Genomic DNA, 24,807 nt, shown 5'->3' on the forward strand with positions numbered 1-24,807 from the left:
CATCACCTTTCCTTCATCTGCACTGACATGAAAGAACAGCTCGTGAGAGCAAGTCCCCTGAAGATATCCCCCATTTTGTTTCTACCTGTCAGTGTCCTGTTTTCTCAGATAAGAGCAGATGAGGTAAAGGCTTGGGTGTATAATGCTTCTCATCACTGATAAGCAGACAAGAAAACACTTCAGACTATTAAAAAGCACATAGACTGAATATGTGCCACAATAATACATTTTTGTATATTTGTTTATTAGTGCATTCAGAAAGTATTCAGACCGCTAGACTTTTTCCACATTTTGTTAAGTTACAGCCTTATTCTAGAATGGACTAAATTGTTTCCTCAAGCTACACACAATATCCCATGACAAAGCAAAAACAGTTTTAGATTTTTTTTCCAATGTTTAAAAAGTAAAAAACGGAAACACCACATTTACATAAGTATTCAGACCTTTTACTCAATACCTTTTTGAAGCACCTTTGGCAGCAATTACAGCCTTGAGTCTTCTTGGGTATGATGCTACAAGCTTGTCACACCTGTATTTGAAAGTTTCTCCCATTCTTCTTTGCAGATTTAGGCCGAGATTTAGGCCAAAGAGTTCAATCTTGGTTTTATCAGACCAGAGAGTCTTGTTTATCATGGTCTGAGTCCTTTAGGTGCCTTTCGGCAAACTCCAAGCAGGCTGTCATGTGCCTGTTCCTGAGGAGTGGCTTCCGTCTGGTCACTCTACCAGTTGTCCTTCTGGAAGGTTCTCCCATCTCCACAGCAGAAATCGGGAGCTCTGTCAGAGTAACCATCAGGTTCTTGGTCACCTCCCTGACCAAGGCCCTTCTCCCCTGATTGCTCAGTTTGGCCAGGTGGCAAGCTCTAGGAAGAGTCTTGGTGGTTCCAAACTTCTTCCATTTAAGAATGATGGAGGCCACTGTGTTCTTGGGGACTTTCAATGCTGCAGAAATCTTTTGGTACACTTCCCCAGATCTGTGCTTTGACACAATCCTGTCTCGGAGCTTTAAGACAATTCCTTCGACCTAATGGCTTGGTTTTTGCTCTGACATGCACTGTCAACTGTGGGACCTTATGTAGACAGGTGTGTGCTTTTCCAAATCATATCCAATCAAATGAATTAACCACAGGTGGACATCCAATTAAGTTGTAGAAACATCTCAAGGATGACCAATGGAAACAGGATGAACCTGAGCTCAATTTTGAGTCTCCTAGCAAAGGGTCTGAATACTTATGGAAATACTTTAAAAAATATATTTAATAAATTTACACAACATTCTGAAAACCTGTTGTCGCTTTGTAATTATGGGTTATTGTGTGTAGATTGATAAGGGAAAAAAGTAATTAAATCGTAACAAAATATGGAAAAAGTCAAGGGGTCTGAATACTTTCTGAATACACTGTATAGGAAATAGGGTGTCATTTGGGACGCAACCATCAGTGTAACAGATATAACTATCAGTGTAACAGAGACACAGACTCAGTGATGAGAAGCTTTATAGACCCTGACTGGTGTAAGTAAAACAATTCTAGTGATTAGATGGAGACGTAGTGTTTGATGCTTGATACTAACTACTCCCCAGGTAGCACAAACGTCTGGCCCACTTCTGGCCTGATTCCGGCATGCCGGACCTAAAATTGCGGGCCCTGGTCTGGCAGCCGGATCCGGCCCGAGTCCGAAATGAATGATGCTATATTATATTAAATGTAGGTAGCAATATTGCAGCTATCAAACAAACTATGAACAACATAAACAACAAAAAAAGGGTGATAAAGTGGCCTTTACTGGTTCTAACAGCAGACCTATCAGCTTGCTGCCAGCTCTTAGCAAACTGTTAGAAAAAATGGTGTTTGACCAAATACAATGCTATTTCTTTGTAAACTAATTAACAACAGACTTTCAGCATGCTTACAGAGAAGGGCACTCAACATGTACTGCACTGACACAAATGTCTGATGATTGGTTGAAAGAAATTAATGATAAGTATTGTGGGAGCTGTACTGCTATATTTCAGTGAAGCCTTTGACATTATTGGCCATAACCTGTTGTTGAGAAAACGTATGTGTTATGGCGTTTTAACCTCTGCCATATCGAGCTACAGAGCTACAGTTGAAGTCGCAAGTTTACATACACTTAGGTTGGAGCCATTAAAACTTGTTTTTCAACCACTCTACAAATTTCTTATTAACAAACTATAGTTTTGGCAAGTCGGTTAGGACATCTACTTTGTGCATGACACAAGACATTTTTCCAACAATTGTTTACAGACAGATTATTTCACTTATAATTCAATGTATCACAATTCCAGTGGGTCAGAAGTTTACATACACTAAGTTGACTGTGCCTTTAAACAGCTTGGAAAATTCCAGAAAATGATGTCATGGCTTTATAAGCTTTTGATCATTTGAGTCAATTGGAGGTGTACCTGTGGATGTATTTCAAGGCCTACCTTCAAACCCAGTGACTCTTTGCTTGACATCATGGGAAAATCAAAAGAAAATCGGCTAAGACCTCAGAAATAAAATTGTAGAGCTCCACAAGCCGGGTTCATCCTTGGGAGCAATTTCCAAACGCCTGAAGGTACCAAGTTCATCTGTACAAACAATAGTACGCAAGTATAAATCATAGGACCTACTGAAGAGATGAGTCTTCAGTAAAGACATAAAGGTTGAGACCGAGTCTGCGCCTCTCACATGGATAGGCAGACCATTCCATAAAAATGGAGCTCTATAGATAGCCCTGCCTCCAGCTGTTTGCTTAGAAATTCTAGGGACAGTAAGGAGGCCTGCGTCTTGTGATCGTAGCATAGGTATGTACGGCAGGACCAAATCAGAAAGATGGTGTAGGTGCAAGCCCATGTAATGCTTTTGTAGGTTAGCAGTAAAACCTTGAAATCAGCCCTAGCCTTAACAGGAAGCTAGTGTAGAGAGCCTAGCACTGGAGTAATATGATCACATTTTTTGGTTCTAGTCAAGATTCTAGCAGCCGTGTTTAGCACTAACTGAAGTGTATTTAGTGCTTTATCCGGGTAGCCGGATAGTAGAGCATTGCAGTAGTCTAATTTAGAAGTGGCAAAAGCATGGATACATTTTTCTGCATCATTTTTGGACAGAACGTTTCAGATTTTTGCAATGTTACATAGATGGAAAAAAGCTGTCCTTGAAAAAGTCTTGATATGTTTGTGAAAAGAGAGCTCAGGGTCAAGAGTAACGCCGAGGTCCTTCACTGTTTTATTTGAGACGACTGTACAACCATCAAGATTGTCAGATTCAACAGAAGATCTCTTTGCTTCTTTGGACCTAGAACTAGCACCTCTGTTTTGTCCGAGTTTAAAAGTAGACAATTTGCCATCATCCACTTCCTTATGCCTGAAACACAGGCTTCCAGGGAGGGCAACTTTGGGGCTTCACCATGTTTCATCGAAATGTACAGCTGTGTGTCGTCCGCATAGCAGTGAAAGTTAACATTATGTTTCCGAATGACCAAGAGGTAAAATATATAGTGAAAACAATAGTGGTCCTAAAACTGAGCCTTGAGGAACACCGAAATGTACTGTTGATTTGTCAGAGGACAAACCATCTACAGAGACAAACTGATATCGTTCCAACAGATAAGATCTTGTCATGACGTTGCCCTCTTTGAGTACAGCGAGCACAGTTGACCCCCTCCTTCTGCACCATCTCCCTCTGTCTCCTACACCCAGGCTGCTGTGGTCAGAAGGCGGTCGTAAATTCCAAAGGGAATGTCCTGCCTCATGGCCACAGTTTTGAGACAGAGTGGTTTCATGGAGAGACAAAGGAATTCTTCCACCTCACAGGACGGGGGAACCGAACGACATTTATGTTCTGGAGAAGTTATAAAAGATCGGTGAAGAATCCAGCTACGAACTGGTCCGTTTGGTACAATGTTGTGAAACTCATGAGAGACAATATGGCCATATTACCATAATAATGTTTATATGATAGCCTCAGCTATGAGACTTACATCTAAATGGTTGTACAAAATTAATGAATAAGGATAAACCTATTTGGAATATGTTGGGATGCTTGTAAGATGTTAATGTGAGAGAATTGTATTTTCTACTTAAAGTTTTACCAAGTCACCGGCACGCCCCCAGGGACACAGACAGGACAAGGTGTCATGTGACAGCCTTTTCTACGTTCAGTATATGAACCCCCACCCAGGGTTTCTTTCTTTAGACCAGCTTACCTCGAGAAGAGAGGGCCAAGGTTTGACCATGCATTCCTCGTTCTGAACTTTAACCACACCACATGGTTAAACTCTGACTATTGATACCGACAGAATAATAACAAGTCTTTGATATTAATTACTAGTCTGCAGCTAGGAATTCTGTATCATTGAACGCGAAGACCGACGAAACATCCATTCTATAACGACATTAATGAATGTCGCTTTGAAAGACCCATTCTAACCAAGAGAGAGAGAGAGAGAGGACGAAACTCTCCAACAGAACCAAACTCTCCAACAAGGATCCCGACCACACACTGAGCGTAAATAGATTGAAGGGTTCCGTATACATTGTTTGTCTTCAGGAAGGCAGTGAGTTGCTGCGCAACAGCTTTTTCAAAAATGTTTGAGAGGAATGGGAGATTCGATATAAGCCAATAGTTTTTTATATTTTCTGGGTCAAGGTTTGGCTTTTTCAAGAAAGGCTTTATTACTGCCACTTTTAGTGAGTTTGGTACACATCCGGTGGATAGGGAGCCGTTTATTATGTTCAACATAGGAGGGCCAAGCACAGGAAGCAGCTCTCTAAGTAGTTTAGTTAGAATAGGGTCCAGTATGCAGCTTTAAGGTTTAGAGGCCATGACTATTTTCATCAATGTGTCAAGAGATATAGTATTAACCTGTTAGGGCTAGGGGGCAGCATTGACACGGCTGGATAAAAAACATACCCGATTTAATCTGGTTACCACTCCTACTCAGTAACTAGAATATGCATATACTTATTACATATGGATAGAAAACACCCTACATTTTCTAAAACTGTTTGAATGGTGTCTGTGAGTATAACAGAACTCAAATGGCAGGTCAAAACCTGAGAGATTCCTTTACAGGAAGTGGCCTGTCTGACCATTTGTTGAACTTCTTTTCCATCTCTATCATTTACTAAGGATCTCTGCTCTAACGTGACACTTCCCACGTCTTCCATAGGCTCTCAGAGCCCGGGAAAAAACAGAATGTCGTCATTCCAGCCCCAGGCTGAAACACATTATCGCCTTTCTCAAGTGGCCCATCAAGAGACACTAGCTTATGCGCGTGACCCCGACCGCCCCGCCTTTGGGATTTTTTCCTCTGTTTGCCGAAAAGGAGATTCCCTGTCGGAATATTATCGCTTTTCTACGAGAAAAATGACGTAAAAATTGATTTTAAACAGCGGTTGACATGCTTCGACGTACGGTAATGGAATACTTTGAATTTTATTGTCAGGAATTGCGCCAAGCGCGTGACACTTCTTTACTATTTCGGATAGTGTCTGGAACGCACGAACACGATTCGGATATAACGATGGATTATTTTGGACCAAACCAACATTTGTTATTGAAGTAGCTGTCCTGGGTGTGCATTCTGACGAAGACAACAAAAGGTAATGACATTTTTATAATAGTAAATATGATTATGGTGAGTGCTAAACTTGCCGGGTGTCTAAATAGCGAGCCCGTGATGCCTGGGCTATGTACTTAGAATATTGCAAAATGTGCTTTCACCAAAAAGCTATTTTAAAATCGGACATATCGAGTGCATAGAGGAGGTCTGTATCTATAATTCTTAAAATAATTGTTATGCTTTTTGTGAACGTTTATCGTGAGTAATTTAGTAAAATGTTAGCGAATTCCCCGGAAGTTTGCGGGGGGTATGCTAGTTCTGAACGTCACATGCTAATGTAAAAGCTGGTTTTTGATATAAATATGAACTTGATTGAACAAAACATGCATGTATTGTATAACATAATGTCCTAGGGTTGTCATCTGATGAAGATCATCAAAGGTGAGTGCTGCATTTAGCTGTCTTCTGGGTTTTGGTGACATTATATGCTGGCTTGAAAAATGGGTGTCTGATTATTTCTGGCTTGGTACTCTGCTGACATAATCTAATGTTTTGCTTTCGTTGTAAAGCCTTTTTGAAATCGGACAGTGTGGTTAGATTAACGAGAGTCTTATCTTTAAATGGCTGTAAAATAGTCATATGTTTGAGAAATTGAAGTAATAGGATTTTTAACGTTTTGAAAATCGCGCCACAGGCTGCAAGTGGCTGTTACGTAGGTGGGACGAATTCGTCCCGCCTAGCCTAGAAACGCCTAAAAAACTTGAGTGTCTCCCTTGAGCCTAGGTCCTGGCAGTGTTGTGCAGACTCAGGACAACTGAGCTTTGGAGAAATACGCAGATTTAAAGAGGAGTCCGTAATTTGCTTTCTAATGATCATGATCTTTTTGTCAAAGAAATTCATGAATTTATCACTGCTGAAGTGAAAGCCATCCTCTCTTGGGGAATGCTGCTTTTTAGTTAGCTTTGTGACAGTATCAAAAATAAATGTTGGATCGTTCTTATTTTCCTCAATTAAGTTGGAAAAATAGGATGATCGAGCAGCATTGAGGGCTCTTCGATACTGCACGGTACTGTCTTTCCAAGCTAGTCAGACTTCCAGTTTGGTGTAGCGCCATTTCCGTTCCAATTTTCTGGTAGCTTGCTTCAGGGCTCTGGTATTTCCTGTATACCAGGGAGCTAGTTTCTTATGACAAATGTTTTTTGTTTTTAGGGCTGCGACTGCATCTAGGGTATTACGCAAGGTTAAATTGAGTTCCTCAGTTAGGTGGTTAACTGATTTTTGTACTCTGATGCCCTTGTGTAGGTGGAGAGAGTCTGGAAGGGCATCTAGGAACCTTTGGGTTGTCCGAGAATTTATAGCACGGCTTTTGATGATCCTTGGTTGGGGTCTGAGCAGATTATTTGTTGCAATTGCAAACGTAATAAAATGGTGGTCCGATAGTCCAGGATTATGAGGAAAAACATTAAGATGCCTTCCCTGTGGTTCAGTTGGTAGAGCATGGTGTTTGCAACGCCAGCATGGTGTTGCAATGCCGGGGTTGTGGGTTCGATTCCCACGGGGGGCCAGTACAAAAAAAAAAAAATGCATGAAATGAAATGTATGTATTCACTACTGTAAGTCGCTCTGGATAAGAACGTCTGCTAAATGACTAAAATGTAAGATCCACAATATTTATTCCACGGGACAAAACTACGTCCAGAGTATGACTACTGCAGTGAGTAGCTCTGGAGACATGTTGGACAAAACCCACTGAGTCGATGATGGCTCCGAAAGCCTTTTGGAGTGGGTCTGTGGACTTTTCCACGTGAATATTAGTCACCAAAAATGTAAATATTATCTGCCATGACTACAAGATCCGATTAGGATTTCAGGGAACTCAGTGAGGAATGCTGTATACGGCCCAGGAGCCCTGTAAACAGTAGCTATAAAAAGTGATTGAGTAGGCTGCATAGATTTCATGGCTAGAAGCTCAAGACGAAAACGCAGTCATTTTTCTTTGTAAATTGAAATGTGCTATCGTAAATGTTAGCAACACCTCCGCCTTTGCAGGATATGCGCGAGGGATATGGTCACTAGTGTAACCAGGAGGAGAGGCCTCATTTAACACAGTCAATTCATCAGGCTTAAGCCATGTTTCAGTCAGGCCAGTCACATCAAGATTATGATCAGTGATGAGTTCATTGACTATAACTGCCTTGGAAGTGAGGGATCTAACATTAAGCAGCCCTATTTTGAAATGTGAGATATCACAATCTCTTTCAATTACGACAGGAATGGAGGAGGTCTTTATTCCAGTGAGATTGCTAAGGGGAACACCTCCATGTTTAGTTTTGCCCAACCTAGGTCGAGGCACAGACACGGTCTCAATGGGGATAGCTGAGCTGACTACACTGACTGTGCTAGTGGCAGACTCCACTAAGCTGGCAGGCTGGCTAACAGCCTGCTGCCTGGCCTGCACCCTATCTCATTGTGAAGCTAGGGGAGTTACAGCCCTGTCTATGTTCATAGATAAGATGAGAGCACCCATTCAGCTAGGATGGAGTCCGTCACTCCTCAGCTGGCCAGGCTTGGTCCTGTTTGTGGGTGAGTCCCAGAAAGAGGGCCTATTATCTACAAATTCTATATTTTGGGAGGGGTAGAAAACTGTTTTCAATCAGCTATTGAGTTGTGAGACTCTGCTGTAGAGCTCATCACTCCCCCTAACTGGGAGGGGGCCACATCTTTCTAGCTGATTTACACGCTGGAGCTATGTTGTGCTTGGTGACCTCTGACTGTTTCATCCTAACATCATTGGTGCCAACGTGGATAACAATATCCCCATATTCTCTACACTCGCCAGTTTCAGCCTTAGCCAGCACCATCTTCAGATTAGCTTTAACGTCAGTAGCTCTGCCCCCTGGTAAACGGTGTATGATCGCTGGATGATTTGTTTTAAGTCTAATACTACAGGTAATGGAGTCGCCAATGACTAGGGTTTTCAATTTGTCAGAGCTAATGGTGAGAGGCTTCAGCGTCTCAGACCCCGTAACGGGAAGAGGAGAGACCAGAGAAGGCTCGGCCTCTGACTCCGACCCGTTGCTTAATGGGGAGAACCAGTTGAAAGTTTCTGTCAGCTGAATGAGCGACACCGGTTGAGCATTCCTACAGCATTTCCTTTCAGAAACCATGAGAAAATTGTCCGGCTGTGGGGATTGTGCGAGGAGATTCATACTACTATCTGTACTTATTGGTGGCACAGACACCGTTTCATCCTTTCCTAACCTTAAATTGTACTTGCCTAACGATTGCGTCTGAAGCTGGGCTTGCAGCACGGCTATCCCCGCCATAAGGCGGGGATATCCCAAAGGTGTTCGATGAGGTTGAGGTCAGGGCTCTGTGCAGGCCAGTCAAGTTCTTCCACACCGATCTCAACAAACCATTTCTGTATGGATCTCGCTTTGTGCACGGGGGCATTGTCATGCTGAAACAGTACAGGGCCTCCCCCAAACTGTTTCCACAAAGTTGGAAGCACAGAATCATCTAGAATGTCATTGTAATCTGTAGCTTTAAGATTTCCCTTTACTGGAACTAAGGGGCCTAGCCTGAACCATGAAAAACAGCCCCAGACCATTATACCTCCTCCACCAAGCTTTACAGTGTGCACTAGGCATTGGGGCAGGTAGCGTTCTCCTGGCATCTGCCAAACCCAGATTCGTCTGTCAGACTGCCAGATGGTGAAGCGTGATTCATCACTCCAGAGAAGGCATTTCCACTGCTGCAGAGTCCAGTGGCGGTGAGCTTTACACCACTCCAGCCGACATATGGCATTGCACATGGTGATCTTAGGCATGGTGCAGCTGCTCGGCCATGGAAACCCATTTCATGAAGCTCCCGACTAATAGTTATTGTGCTGACGTCGCTTCCAGAGGCTGTTTGGATCTCGGTAGTGAGTGTTGCCACCGAGGACAGACGATTTTTAAGCACTTGCTTCAGTTTCCACTTCACAATAACAGCACTTACAGTTGACCGGGGCAGCTCTAGCAGGGCAGAAAGTTGACGAACTGACTTGTTGGAAAGTTGGCCTCCTATGACGGTGCCACGTTGAAAGTCACTGAGTTCTTCAGTAAGGCCATCCTACTACCAATGTTTGTGTATGGAGATTGCACGAGATCACACATCCACTAATTTGAAGGGGTGCCCACATACTTTTGTGTATATATAGTGTATGTAAAATCAGAGTATATACGTACTATCAAATGATCTGTGTAGTGTAGCTTATTCAAAGTGACCACAGGCAATATGATCTCATTGAAAATTACAGAGATTCTATTAGGGTTGATTGAGATATAGCATCTACAACTACAGTCAGATCCATAATTATTGGCACTCTTGATAAAGATGAACAAAAAAGACTGTATTAAATAAATAATACAAATACTGAGCTATATTGTATGCAAAAAAAATACAAAATTAGCGCACCCCCCCCCCCAAAAGGGCAAATTGTATTATTTTATACTAATACAAAATTAGCACAGGTTTCAATCCGAGTGCCAATGCTGAGAACTGCGGATGGATCAATAACATTGTAGTTACTCCACAATACAAACTAGGTGACAGAGTGAAAAGAAGGAAGCCTGTACAGAATAGAAATATTCCAAAACATGAATCCTGTATTCCAAAACATTAATCCTGTTTGCAACAAGGCACTAAAGTAATACTGCAAAAGAATTGGGGAAAGAAATGCACTTTTTGTCCTGATACAAAGTTTTGTATTATGGGGTATTGTGTGTAGATGGATGGGGAAAAAATCTATTTAATCCATTTTGAATTCAGGTTGTAACACAACAAATGTGGAATAAATCAAGGGGTATGAATAGTTTCTTGAAGGCACTGTATGGAGGAATGGTGTAAGATCCCTCCCAATCAGGGCTGGCATTATGGGCGGGGCCTAGTAGGCCTGGCCCACCCTACCATACCTCCTTGCCCGACTAAATTAAATATTGAAACATTGATCATTTATTTGCCGAAACGTGCGCACACAGAAAGACCCATCAATCTCAGATAAATCGTCCGAGCGAGGTCAAAAGCACTCTTCTGTCTCCGTATGTGTATACCATCTATCTGATACTGTGTGGACAAAAGGAGTATGGCATGTCATACTTTTTCTGTCCAGACAGCATCAGATACATGGGCTACATATAGTAAGATAGAGGGGTGCTGTTTTGCTTGCCAGTTTCAGCAGAGAGGAAGTTACGAAGCGACAGGGCTCACTCTCGCCACAATCTGTCTTGAATGAAACCCAATGCGTTTCTATGGGCATATTATGCAGACCTAAACTTGTCTCCTGCATTCCTGCCTTTGGGACAATGACTCGCATTGTTATGGCAGAGACATGAGCATCTCATCATTTTTACAGATCTCTGGTTTCAGCACTTGCGAATTAGAATGGAAAATTGGCAGGTGCACAGTGCACTGTTCGGATGCTGGCTTCCCCTAAAGTACATTTATGTTTTGCCAAAATTATGTAATTACTCCTGTCTAAATAAAATCAATCAAAATACTTTAGCAGAGAGCTTGATTTAGACACTGAGAATCATTAGCTGTCACGTCCTGACCAGTAAAAAGGGTCATTTGTCATTGTAGTTGGTCAGGGCGTGGCAAGGGGTGTTGTTTTGTGTGTTTTGGGGTTTGTTTGTTTCCTGGGGATATGTTCTAGTTATTTTCTATGTTCGTTTTTCTTTGTGTGGCCGAGTATGGTTTCCAATCAGAGGCAGGTGTCGTTAGTTGTCTCTGATTGGAAGCCATACTTAGGCAGCCTGTTTTTTCCTGTGGGTTGTGGGTGGTTGTTTTTCGTATAGTCCGTGCACCTTACGGAACTGTCGATTGTCGTTTTGTTTAAGTGTTCACTTTATACGTAAATAAAAGAAGATGCGCACTCAACATGCTGCGTTTTGGTCCGCTCCTTCTGACGCATGTGACATTAGCTTTTTTCTTTTCTTTTTTCTTCATAGCTGTGGATTGTTTCAAATCACAAATGCGTAGGCCTATGCCTATTTGGGAAGTCAGCAATTTGGCAGTGCACATGGCAATAGGCCTAGCTGATTATTGAGTTGCGGCTGTCATTATTGAGATATGGGCGTCTTTCTCCAGAATGCATGCACTCAGCTCTCTAGAATGTGCTCCGCTATCTCCCGCCAATTCTTGCACATTCATTGTTTCATTATGTGAAATGTTTGCCCTTTTATTTTGTATCAATTCCCCAGCAGGCCTAGTAAATGTATCATTAATCCCCCTCATTTGGTGGCATTAATTACTGGTAATGCATGCATTTCAGTCATTTACCGGAGTGGAAATCTTGTTTGCAGAGTTCACAACCTGTTACACTTGTGAGAAACAAGTTTTAGTTTATTTCATAACCATCATTTAAGAATTTTGTCAAATGTGTCATTATTTTGTTTGGAGTGCTCCATGTTAGCAATGAGCATGTGTATGGTTTCTCTGCCGTGAAAAAGTTGAGGTAGCACGCGTCTGAGCATGCTAACCTCCTGAGTTGACAATGTTTCACTTCACTAGCAGTAGCTTAAATCACAACAGATATAAATGGAGGCAGACAGGCAGAGTAGAGATTAATGCATTGAAAGAACCTGAATTTTCATCAGGATATTTTCGACTGTTTTTATTTGTCTGCTTCAGGCGTATGTAATGCATAGGCATACGGCTGCATTGGCCTATAGGCTATATCTGAGTTCCATACGCTAATTTCTTTAACCGCCAATCGATAACCATGTAGCAGTGTATCCATATGGCAAAGGCTGGTGCTCTTGCATTAGTTGAATTTAAATTTTACATTTGTATAATTTTAAATCTGTTTTTGTATTAACCACGTGGCAATAATTTTGAGAAACAAAAACATTATTATTGAAATTAAACTGTTCCATGAAAATGCGCATATAAAAATAATCATAACTGTCACGCAGATAGATAGAAATGGTAGGATAAATTGTAACCTTCCCCGAACATGAAACTCATGAGCTGCCTATGGTCTTACTCTTTGTTATAACACCCATTAACACAATTCCTGCAAGCACGGGAGGTCTCGTGTAAAAAAAAAACGGGTCTGCCTATAGAAATCAAATGCCAGAACAACTGATTCATTCTGGCGCTGGCCCTACTCCGGATGTGTTTTCCAATCTCATAAAACATTTTTTTTAAGTCTGTGTTGTTATACTTGAGAGGGTAGGGAGCACTGAAAACAGGGGTGCCAATAATTCTGAGCCCTATCTTTTTTAGATTTTTTTGTCTTACTTGTTGAACAAAATCTCTTTCTCTGAGCAATTGTATTAGTATTTCATTTTTTGTAGCATGCAATATAGCCTGTTATTTGTATTATTTATTGTATACAGTATTTTTTTGTTCATCTTTATCAAGGGTGACAATTTTGGACCTGGCTGTATGTGAAAGCACTTTGCGGCTAATGTATTTGTAAAAATAAGATAAAAAAAATACGGTTGGTTGGTTGGTTGGTTGGTTGGTCGATCGATCGATTGGTCGATCAATTGACTGACAGACTAACTGACTGATTGATTGACTGATTGCTAATGTGACAACCAGTTCCAGTCTGATTGTTCTGTGTTGATCATGACAGGGCCAGAGCCTTTCCCCATTAGCCTCATTGCTGGAGTGGTGGATAGAAGGATGATGCTAGATATTGTTTCAGTACAATATTGCTCTGGTGATACTCTCCACCAAACCAATCTAGCAAAACCATTAACAACTTCATGTTCATCTTTGTATTTCAGAGTTTACTTTGACCAATAGTAAGTACATGTAATAATTCACAAATGATCAAAGGAACACTGAAACTGGAGGAAATGTGTCTTTTTGGGATATACTGTCACATCCTGACCATAGAAAGCTGTTATTTTCTATGATAGAGTAGGTCAGGGCGTGACAGGGTTTTTTTTTTTAGTTTCGTTTTTCTATGTTATGTTCTAGTTTTGTATTTCTATGTTGGGTTTTGTTTGGGATGATCTCCAATTAGAGGCAGCTGGTCACCGTTGTCTCTAATTGGAGATCATACTTAAGTTGGTGTTTTTCCCACCTGGGTTTGTGGGAGGTTGTTTTTGAGTGAGTCTGTTTCACCTCTGCGTCACGGTTTGTTGTTTTGTGTTCTTTGGTTTATGTGTATGTATTGCATAGTTTCACAGTGAAAATAAAATGTGGAACGACACACACGCTGCACTTTGGTCCGCTCCTTCCTACGACAGCCGTGACATATACAGTATTTTGTTTCACTGTGTCCATCACTACAGAATGTGGTATTCACCTGACCTGGGTCAAATACACGTCAACTTGTCAAATATTTTTTGTTTTCCTGGTACAATGGAGCCAATGGAATTGTTCCAAAAATGCAAACTCCAAGCTACAAAAAAGCACACCTCTCAAAGTATATTTGACTCAGGTCTGGCATTCAGGACTATTTGATTGATTATTTCATTCATTCATTGGTTGATAACAACAGTGAAACTACGTAGTTTGTCTTTTGTCTTGGTAGCCTCTGAAGATGCTTCTGATGATGCCTCTGACTAGTCCAGCATCAACACATGAGGTTTCTCTGTCTGAACCAAACAGGGGAGTCTCTCACCATGTCTACAGTATCTCTGGTACATATCACCAACTCCCTCACTAGTCCCCCATTGACACGAATACATGGTGATTTTCGAGAAAGTTGGAGGTTTTTAGTGTTGGTTGTAGCATGTTGTACTTCTGTTTTTCTTCCCAGGAGAGAGTCAGAGACCAGGTGAAGATGGAAGGCAGTCAAAAGTCTCCTAGTCAAAGTCATCCACTAAGACAGATCTCTGTACCGGCAGCACTGTGGGGATCGGGGATCGCCAAAACGTACTGTAATACAAATCATGAATTAGTTCTGTAATAGGATGACCTTGAATGTCCCAGAGGGGGAAATTGTCTGAAACACAGTACTGCTGTTTACAATATAGACACTGTACATTACACGCTCAACATAACAATACATTAACATTGCCCATGTCATTGACATTGTGCAGGTCTTGTATAGCCACATACATATTGCACATTTCCCTTTCAGTCAGTGGCGTACTAAGACAGTTCAGCTTTCATTATTGCTGTTTAGGTATTTGATGGACATGGGAATGAAGGAGTGCTTAAAACTGTTCAGCTTACACGTAGGGACCCTATAGTGTCTGTCTGAGGGGAGGAGTCAGATTTTTTTATTTGCACTTGTCTGATAACGGCTGTTCACAAATGGTCTGCAGGGAGGAATGTTGCTTCACACCCATGACCTTCATGACAGTTTGTGTCAGGCGGGCAATTTGAGATTTTAGTTGGACTGAGAAATTGTCAAACCAGACTGTGATGCCATATCTCTGGATACTCTCTATGACTGCCTTGGTAGAACAGCAGCATTATTTTCTGGTCAACTCCGAACACCTTAAGTCTATTGGAAATAGAGGCGTTTCTGGACTCTGGAGCAGACACTCTCTTCTTGGACCTTCCAGCTTAGTACATTGTCCATATGTACACCCAGGTACTTGTACAAACTGATCTGTGCTATGATGGTATTGTGAACAACCACAGGGGTTAAACACCATCTCCTCTGTTTTCTTAAGGAATCTGATGTTCATCCAAATGCACATCTGAATCATTAAAAATACCACATCTGTTTTGATGTGATTTTGAATTATTACATTGCTGCTAATAATAACCATTTTATAACATATGGGAAGGAGTTATTTTATCTTCTGTGTGATGTCAAACATTTTTTATTTGTAGGCAGTTTGAGACTGATGTAATACACTCAGGAATTGTTTTGTACATTTATAATGTGTAAATATTGTTGATTTCCTGAAATAAAGTAGTTACTACTTTAACTTATTGAGTGTGTGTTTTTGTAAAACATCACATATGACCTGATGGTCTCACTCTGTAATATAATAATACAGTAGCATACTAAAGAGGTCATGCATTTCTGCAATTTAGCCACTGAAGAGCACTACAGCCCAGCAATTACAGATATCGTCACTAATTTACCACTTCCCTGAAAGTAGTCTATGGGACCAGGATATCTACTGTTGGATTCGGGTAAACTTTGAACATTGAGATATTAAAGACATGATAGATCAGACGCATAGTGTATAAGGAGTGAAAGAGACTGGGTTTTATGTCAGGAGGTAATGGGTCTCTGTAGAAAGACCGATGGCTTTGGAATGTTTTGGGTGGACGGGAGGAGATCACAGGATTGCTATAGAGGAAGCAGATGGACATCTGTGGATTAGGCGAAGGAGGGGTTGAGGTCAGGTCAGAACCCCTGAAGGGAGTAATAAGGATTTATTATCCTATTACCCTCTTCCAGTCGAACCATAAGATGTAAGGATTGGAGAGAAGGAGGAGTGTCCAAAGTGGAGTGTATATATACTTGTGATGGTGAGAACATGTTTTTGTCTGAATTACAGCTGTAACAACCCTTTGGGAAGAATTAAACTTGGTTAAGCTTCTCTAGTGTCTGAGTTATTTACTGTGAAAAATTAGAACCGAACACTACAATGTACACATTGACTCTGTACCGGTACCCCCTGTATATAGTCTCTTTACTGTTATTTTATTGTTGCTCTTTAATTATTTGTTATTTTTCTATTTTCTTCTTTTTCCTTTATTTATTTTTTACTTCAGTTTATTTTAGTAAATACTTTAACACTTATTTTTCTTAAAACTGCATTTTGGTTAAGGGCTTGCAACTAAGCGTTTCACCTGCTGTATTCGGCACAACACTTTTTTGCATAGTCACCCTTTTGCATACCAAATGTAAAATAGGGAGCTTGTAGTAGTTGTATGGACAAAGATTCAGCAGTAGGCAGGCAGGTAGAGGTGCAAATCGGTATGGTTTTATTTACACAGTATTGGTGGTTCAAGATGACTTTGATAAATGTACCAAGTAAACATATTCAATACCCTTTTACATACTAATTTCAGTTTGATTTGAATTTCATTTCCCAATTGAAACCCCAAACATATGTTCTTATATGACTGATTGGGGTTATAACCACCTATTCAAAACAAGATGGTGTTTTCTCTATATGCTAAAGCTTAGGCATTAGCTCGGAGAGCATCATTGGCTGTGAGTTACAGTACATGTTCAATTGTAAAAGACGTTGCACATAGTGTACATCTGAAATAACGCGGGATGTAACGACTGTCGTAGAGAGGGGACCAAAGCGCAGCGTGTTGAGTGCTCATGATAATAATTTATTATAACTCAAAATACTGAAGCAAAATAACAAAGAGAAAAACCGACAGTGCACAGTTCTGTCAGGTACAGAGACTAAACAGAAAATAACTACCCACAAACACAGGTGGAAAAAAACCTACTTAAGTATGATCTCCAATTAGAGACAACGAGGACCAGCTGCCTCTAATTGGGGATCGTCCCAAAAAACAACAGAAATAGAAAACTAGAACTAAAACATAGAAATAGAAAAATAGAAAACATAGAAAAACACGTCATGCCCTGACCTACTCTACCATAGAAAATAACATCTTACTATGGTCAGGATGTGACACTGGCAAACATGCTTTACTTACTCTAGCCTATCATGCATGCTAATATAAACACCTATGCTACAGTTTTCAAAAATATATATATATTTGTGTTAATAACCTCTAGGGGCTAGGGGGCAGTATTTTCACGGCTGGATGAAAAACGTACCCAATTTAAACAGGTTACTCTTCTGGCCCAGAAAATAGAATATGCATATTATTAATAGTTTTGAATAGAAAACACGCTGAAGTTTCTAAAACTGTTTGAATGGTGTCTGTGAGTATAACAGAAATCATATGGCAGGCAAAAAAACCAGAGAAAAATTGAATCAGGAAGTGGGAGAATTTAGAAATGTAGTTTTTGTTTTGAATCCCTTGGAAAACTACAGTGACATAGGATTTACGTTACACCTCCTAACTCTTCCATTGGCTGTCAACAATCTTTATGAACTGGTTTCAACCGTCATCTGTTACCGGGCACATCATTTTGGCTCAGTCAATCATTGGCCAGTCTGAGGAGAGGTGTCTTATGATGCGCGTATACGTGACGTCATCGTTTTTACATTTTTCTTCTGGGATGAATAGCTATTGCCCGGTTGTAAAATTATCGCAATTCTACGTTAAAAAATACCCTAAAGGTATTGAACATTTCGGCTATGGATTTGCGTCCACGCCACATGGCATTGTAAAGTGTTCTGGATGGGTCAACAAAACGGACGTATTTGGACATAAATGATGGACTTTGCAGAACAAATGAACATTTCTTGTGGAAGTGGGTGCCCATCCAAGTGCATTCCGCCGAAGATCAGCAAAGGTAAGTAAATATTTCGAACATATTGTTAGAGATTTGTCGACGCCGTGGTTGTAGGCTAACTGTATAGCTTAGCATTGAAGGCTAAGTTCTGTACTCAGAATATTGAACAATGTGCTTTTTCCGTAACGTTATTTTGAAATCTGACAAAGTGGTTGCATAAAGGAGTAGATTATCTCTAATTCTTTAAATAATTGTTATACATTTTTTCAACGTTTATGAGTTATTCCGTAAATTAAATGTGCCTATTCACCGAAAGTTATAGGGAGAAAACATTTTCTGAACGTCACGCGTCAATGTAAAAATTGGGTTTTTGGATATAAATATAAACTTGATCGAACAAAAAATGCATGTATTGTCTAACATGATATCCTAGGAGTGTCATCTGATGAAGATTGTCAAAGGTTAGTGCTTAATTTTAGCTGTATATCTGGTTTTGTGATGGCTATCGTGCTTGGAAAATTGCTTTTTTTTCCTGAGGTGCTATGCTAAAATAATCTAATGTTTTTCTTTCACCGTAAAGCCTTTTTGAAATCGGACAATGTGATTGGATTAACGAGTAGAGTATCTTTAAAATGCGGTAGAATACTTGAATTTTAATTTTGAGATTATTTTGTTTTGAATATCGCGCCGTGCTATCTCACTGGCTGTTGTCCAACCAATCCCGTTATCGGGATTGTATCCTCAAGAGGTTTTAAATATAGTTTTTGTTAATAGACTGATGGTACTCTTCTTTACTTGGACTATGATGCTGGGTCTGGGAGAGCTTTTCCTCCATTACAGAAAGCAGTTTATGTATTTCTGATTTCGCTTGGGACTTCAGTTGAGGTGGCAATTTGTGGATCGTTGAAGTTATCATTTGGCCAAGTAAGGCATCATCATCACTACCTCCCATACTACTGACCCTATGCTCTCTGGTATTATCAGCCTTTTTAGGGTTCTTACTGGAGCCTTGATCTACTCTGTCATGTGACCTCTTCCTTGGTTGGTCCACTGGTAGAGCTGGAGCTTGGTTTAGATGAAGAGGGGCTGTCCCCAGACTGTGTCAGGGTAGATGTGGGTCTGTAGGATCTGGGGTGTGTGGTCACAAGAGAGGTAAAGGTGCTGTCTGCTGCAGGGGTGGACAAGGGGGTGAAACGGCAGCCTCGACTGCCTCCAGTCTCTCCTTGTCTTCTCCCTGACAGAATCTTGGTGGCATAATAAGAAACCAATGGTTTACATTAATAGACGCAAACACACACCGTGACATCAATGTGAGAAGGAGAAAACTCCTTCATGTTAATAGCTTGTCAAGGAGGGTCTATAAAGCTTAGTTGTATGTTCAAAGGACATTTCCTGAAATGATAAAACATACACAAATGAATTTCTAACTAAATATTATATTTATTATTCTTTCAAAACATCAATAAATGAGTTGGTGTGTTTTCACTGCAATGTTTCACCCCCCTTAGTGAAATTCTAACTCAAGGAGAGTTGAACAGATTAACGTTGTGAAGTTACATGTCAACCTAGGCCTAGCATCTCATCTAACCACTAGGTCCCGCCTATCTGTGAGATTATATTATGTCAAATCAGAAGAAAATACGATAAAGTCACAATAAAGTCCTCTGAATGTTCTGGGTGATTCTAAATTGTCTTACTTGAATCAAATAGGCTACACAGCTCACCTTGCCTCCTGGAACTTGGGTCGGTTGGGTTTTGTGTTTTATGAAGGAGGAGAGCCAGGCCAACTTCTGTAATATCTCAGGATCTTCTGGTCCAACACTTGAATTCCTGCTCGTGATCTTGATCTTATGCTCCCTGGCATAGTTCTCTCTCAGCCTTTTCCATGTTGTTCTGCAAAAACAGAAGTCTAATTCTTTTTTGCCTTTGCTGACAATACGAGCGATTTGAATCCAATCATTATCATTTTTACTTGTATCTTTTGAATTGTAAATGTTTGGGTATTTCCTAACCTCCCTGGCAAGGCGAATCTCAAAATCACTCAAACTCATCTTGTCCTCTGTCTGAATCTGTGGCTATACTGTAGGAAGGTACAGAGCATGTGGTAAAGGCAGGAGTGGCTGATGTGATTTCTTCCTCCTGGCAGGTTCTTTCCGACACAGTTCTACCTGTAGTGTGTTCCAATAGCCACATTAACATACCACTTATAATGAGTAAATGGATTGTGTTTGCATCATACGGAAAGGGCACAGACAGAGGGCGTAACCCAGACACGTCACAGGGGCTATAAAGCTGAAACATCCTGTCACGGTTGTCGTCGGTGAAGGAGGACCAAAACGCAGCAGGTATGTGCAGGCTCATCTTGATGTTTATTTGCTTTCAAAATGAACGTACAAAAATAACAAACCACGAACGATCAACAAAAACAGTCTGGTCAGGCACAAGGCAAAACACAGAACAATCTCCCACAAAATACAAGACAAACACACCCAACTAATATAGGACTTCCAATCAAAGGCAACACCAAACAGCTGCCTTCAATTGGAAGTCCAACCCCCAATTAACTCAACATAGAACCAGACACACTAGACTAAACATAGAAATACATAAACCAAAACCCGGAAATACTAAATCAAACACCCTTTTAACAAACACACCACCCCGAACCACATAAAACGAATACCCTCTGCCACGTCCTGACCAAACTACAATACTAATTAACCCTTATACTGGCCAGGACGTGACACATCCGTTTAGAACTGTTTACTACTACCAAATACAGTGGGGGGGAAAAAGTATTTGATCCCCTGCTGATTTTGTATGTTTGCCCACTGACAAAGAAAAGATCAGTCTATAATTTTAATGTTAGGTTTATTTGAACAGTGAGAGACAGAATAACAACAAAAATATAGAGAAAAACACATGTTAAAAATGTTATAAACTGATTAGCATTTTAATGAGGGAAATAAGTATTAGACCCCCTCTCAATCAGAAAGATTTCTAGCTCCCAGGTGTCTTTTATACAGGTAACGAGCTGAGATTAGGAGCAGACTCTTAAAGGGAGTGCTCCTAACCGCAGCTTGTTACCTGTATAAAAGACACCTGTCCACAGAAGCAATCAATCAATCAGATTCCAAAATCTCCACCATGGCCAAGACCAAAGAGCTCTCCAAGGATGTCAGGGACAAGATTGTAGACCTACACATGGGCTACAAGACCATCGCCAAGCAGTTTGGTGAGAAGGTGATAACATTTGGTGCGATTATTCGCAAATCGAAGAAACACAAAAGAACTGTCTATATCCCTCGGCCTGGGACTCCATGCAAGATCTCACCTCGTGGAGTTGCAATGATCATGAGAACGGTGAGGAATCAGCCCAGAACTACATGAAAGGATCTTGTCAATGATCTCAAGGCAGCTGGGACCATAGTCACCAAGAAAACAATTGGTAACACACTACGCCGTGAAGGACTGAAATCCTGCAGCGCCCGCAAGGTCCCCCTGCTCAAGAATACATATGCATGCCCGTCTGAAGTTTGCCAATGAACATCTGAATGACTCAGAGGACAACTGGTGAAAGTGTTGTGGTCAGATGAGACCAAAATGGAGCGCTTTGGCATCAACTCAACTTGCCGTGTTTGGAGGAGGAGGAATGCTGCCTATGACCCCAAGAACACCATCTCCACCGTCAAACATGGAGGTGGAAACATTATGCTTTGGGGGTGTTTTTCTACTAAGGGGACAGGACAACTTCACCGCATCATTTGACGGTGCCATGTACTGTCAAATCTTGGGTGAGAACCTCCTTCCCTCAGCCAGAGCATTGAAAATGGGTCGTGGATGGGTATTCCATCATGACAATGACCCAAAACACATGGCCAAGGCAACAAAGGAGTAGCTCAAGAAGAAGCACATTAAGGTCCTGGAGTGGCCTAGCCAGTCTCCAGACCTTAATCCCATAGAAAATCTGTGGAGGGAGCTGAAGGTTTGAGTTGCCAAACGTCAGCCTCGAAACCTTAATGACTTGGAGAAGATCTGGAAAGAGGAGTGGGACAAAATCCCTCCTGAGATGTGTGCAAACCTGGTGGCCAACTACAAGAAACGTCTGACCTCTGTGATTGCCAACAGGAGTTTTGCCACCAAGTACTAAGTCATGTTTTGCAGAGGGGTCAAATATTTATTTCCCTCATTAAAATGCAAATCATTTTATAACATTTTTGACATGCGTTTTTCAGGATTTTTTTGTTGTTGTTATTCTGTCTCTCACTGTTCATATAAACCTACCATTAAAATTATAGACTGATCATTTCTTTGTAAGTGGGCAAACGTACAAAATCAGCAGGGGATCAAATACTTTTTTCCCTCACTGTATGGTAGTGAGAGGAAATCCAGTCACAGGTAGTGGGGGAGGATGGAGCTAGGTGAAACTGGTCCTACATTCTGCTAATGTTGTTATCGATGAAACATCTGATCTCAATACATTTGTCTGTTCCCAAAACTAGAATCTGTTACGAACACTCTGCTAAATTTGATAGACTACTCTTTGCCAAAGTTTTTAAAAACTGCGTTGTTTAGAAGGAGCGCAAGGCCGAATTGAGTTTGTGCCGATGCGCATTTCACAGAGGCGGCGTTCCCTAATGGAAATGCAAATACATGCTACAACACGCTAATAGGATCTAGCTAGCTCCAGTTTGGCTATTTCTGCCCACTATGCTTCATTTGTTCCCACTATAAACAACACATATTAACTGACTTGGGTTAGTTATAAATATCTTTGGTAAGCCATTTTTTATGACACAAATTCAGACTGAAACCCACATCTATCGGCCTGCCCCCATAACTACTCTCAGATACAGATGAACCTAATCCAGGGCCAAAAGGCATTTTCAATGGAGTGCGGATACTGAAACAAAGCCAGACATCTCTGTCTGTGGCTGCCAGTGTCCTGTTGATTGAACACCACAGCTCCTCCTCCATACCACCAGGGTGCAATTCAATCAAAACCACCTTCCGGATTTCCTGGAGGAGTCAAAAACAACTCCCTTTACCTACACAAGCAAAGTTTGCCTGAATTCCAAGTTTCTTTTTGTTTCATGACTGTAAATATGGTTCTGAGAGCAGGAATAAAAATGTAGACAGCAGTGGAAGAATGCTGTGGTTGTTGTTTTTTACTTATCCTGTATATCATGTTACTGGGTTTGATTGAATGTGTTCTGTATTGTTCATAGTTCAAAACATATGTTTGATTGCTTTCTCCTGGGAAAGATCTCTCCTCTGAAATATATACAGTATATTTTTTTTCATTTCAGTGTGATCATTTCAGAGGGATGGATCACCATTATGAATAAAGGATAAATAAATCCCAAATATTTCTTCCACCAGCAATATGACAACATCTAGTGGCGACAGGCTACTAGGGAAAAGGCCCACGGAACAGGCTTTACACCTCACTTTATTTCAAAACTGGATGGCCTACCCTAAAACCAGGGCTCGTCCGGGATTTGAACCCGGGACCTCTAAGCAAGAATCATACACCTAGACCAACGAGTGAGTCCTTGACACATGAAAACAGGCTTTGAAATCAAGATAAATACAACGTAATGTCAACTTAGATTCTTTACTGGTAGCACTCTACCATCAGGTGGTGCTGTGAAGTACTGCTGCTGTTACTTGAGGGACATCAGAGCTTGAATCCTACACCAACGTATGTGGCACTTGAGTTAAAAGTGATGCTCTTATGAGATTTTTGAAAGGGAGTTAATCTGGCTCGTTGGTCTAGACTCTAGGGCAACATGGTGTCAGGGCAATTCGTATTATCATGTACTTAAATCAGCAACACTCACACATTTAGTATGATATGTTACATTACGTTCAGGGGTTTAGTGATGTAGGAGCACGAGGGAGCAGTGCGCCCTCATTTTTTTCAATTTGAGAATACACAGAGCAGGTTAAAATATTTCTGGAAAATCATTTCTGAAGCTGAATCAATTACTGCAAGATCACATAATGATGAATTATATATTTTACGTAACAGAACCGAATATAACAGCATACTGTAGCACAGTAGGCCTATAACTTTACTGTTACACCAAAAACACCTCATTTGTAATGAGATTTTAGGATGGTTAGCTGAAGCTGAATAGTCAAATATTTTTTTTTATGTGGCCAAAACTCAACAGTGTGCCACTAGGCAGTATATATGCTTTGACTGAAACAAAATGATCAGTTCTGGTTCAAACTGTGCACCATACATTTTGGCCTGAAGGGACGACCTTCCAATTTGGCCTACCTCAAACTTTGGCGAGTGACCTACTATTAGGCCTATTCATAACGTCACTGAAAATTCGGGAAGCGTGGATTTGTAGGTCTTATATGTCAAGCTGCTCTGTGCCTCTGCTCTGTGCCCCTGCATAGTCGCTTACACAATTGGACAAATAAACATTGTAAACCATAGCCTAGCCAACTGCCAATTTGTTTTTCTAAGTGCGAGGCCCTTTTCCCTGGGACTGTCTGGAGAACATTAAAGGTGACATAGTCCAGAAGAGACCGACGGATCAGGACCTGGTTTCCCAGTTGTGATGTAACTTAAGCATTATGATGGTCATAATGTACCAGATGCATAGTTATTTACTATCCAACTTTTTTAAAGTGTTTCCCAAACAAGCACAGAGCATTAAGTTGTAAGAGGCAGTTGGGGGCATGTTCTGTTTTGTACATAATCCAGTTCAGGGGGGGGGGCACTAATAGCCTACATTTCATATGAAACGTAGGCTAGGCCTATACATTTAGAAGACTACATTTTATTAATGAAAATAAATAACTCCATAATCTACAAACTAACCATTTTCGTCATGTAATGTTAATTGATTTCAAGATTTGAAATCTGGTCTTCTTCTTGTTTTGACTTGGGCCCAGTTTTCCGATAGCGTTGGAACTTT

This window comes from Salmo salar, chromosome ssa14 (assembly GCF_905237065.1).
Source record: "Salmo salar chromosome ssa14, Ssal_v3.1, whole genome shotgun sequence".
NCBI classification, from domain to species: domain Eukaryota; kingdom Metazoa; phylum Chordata; class Actinopteri; order Salmoniformes; family Salmonidae; genus Salmo; species Salmo salar.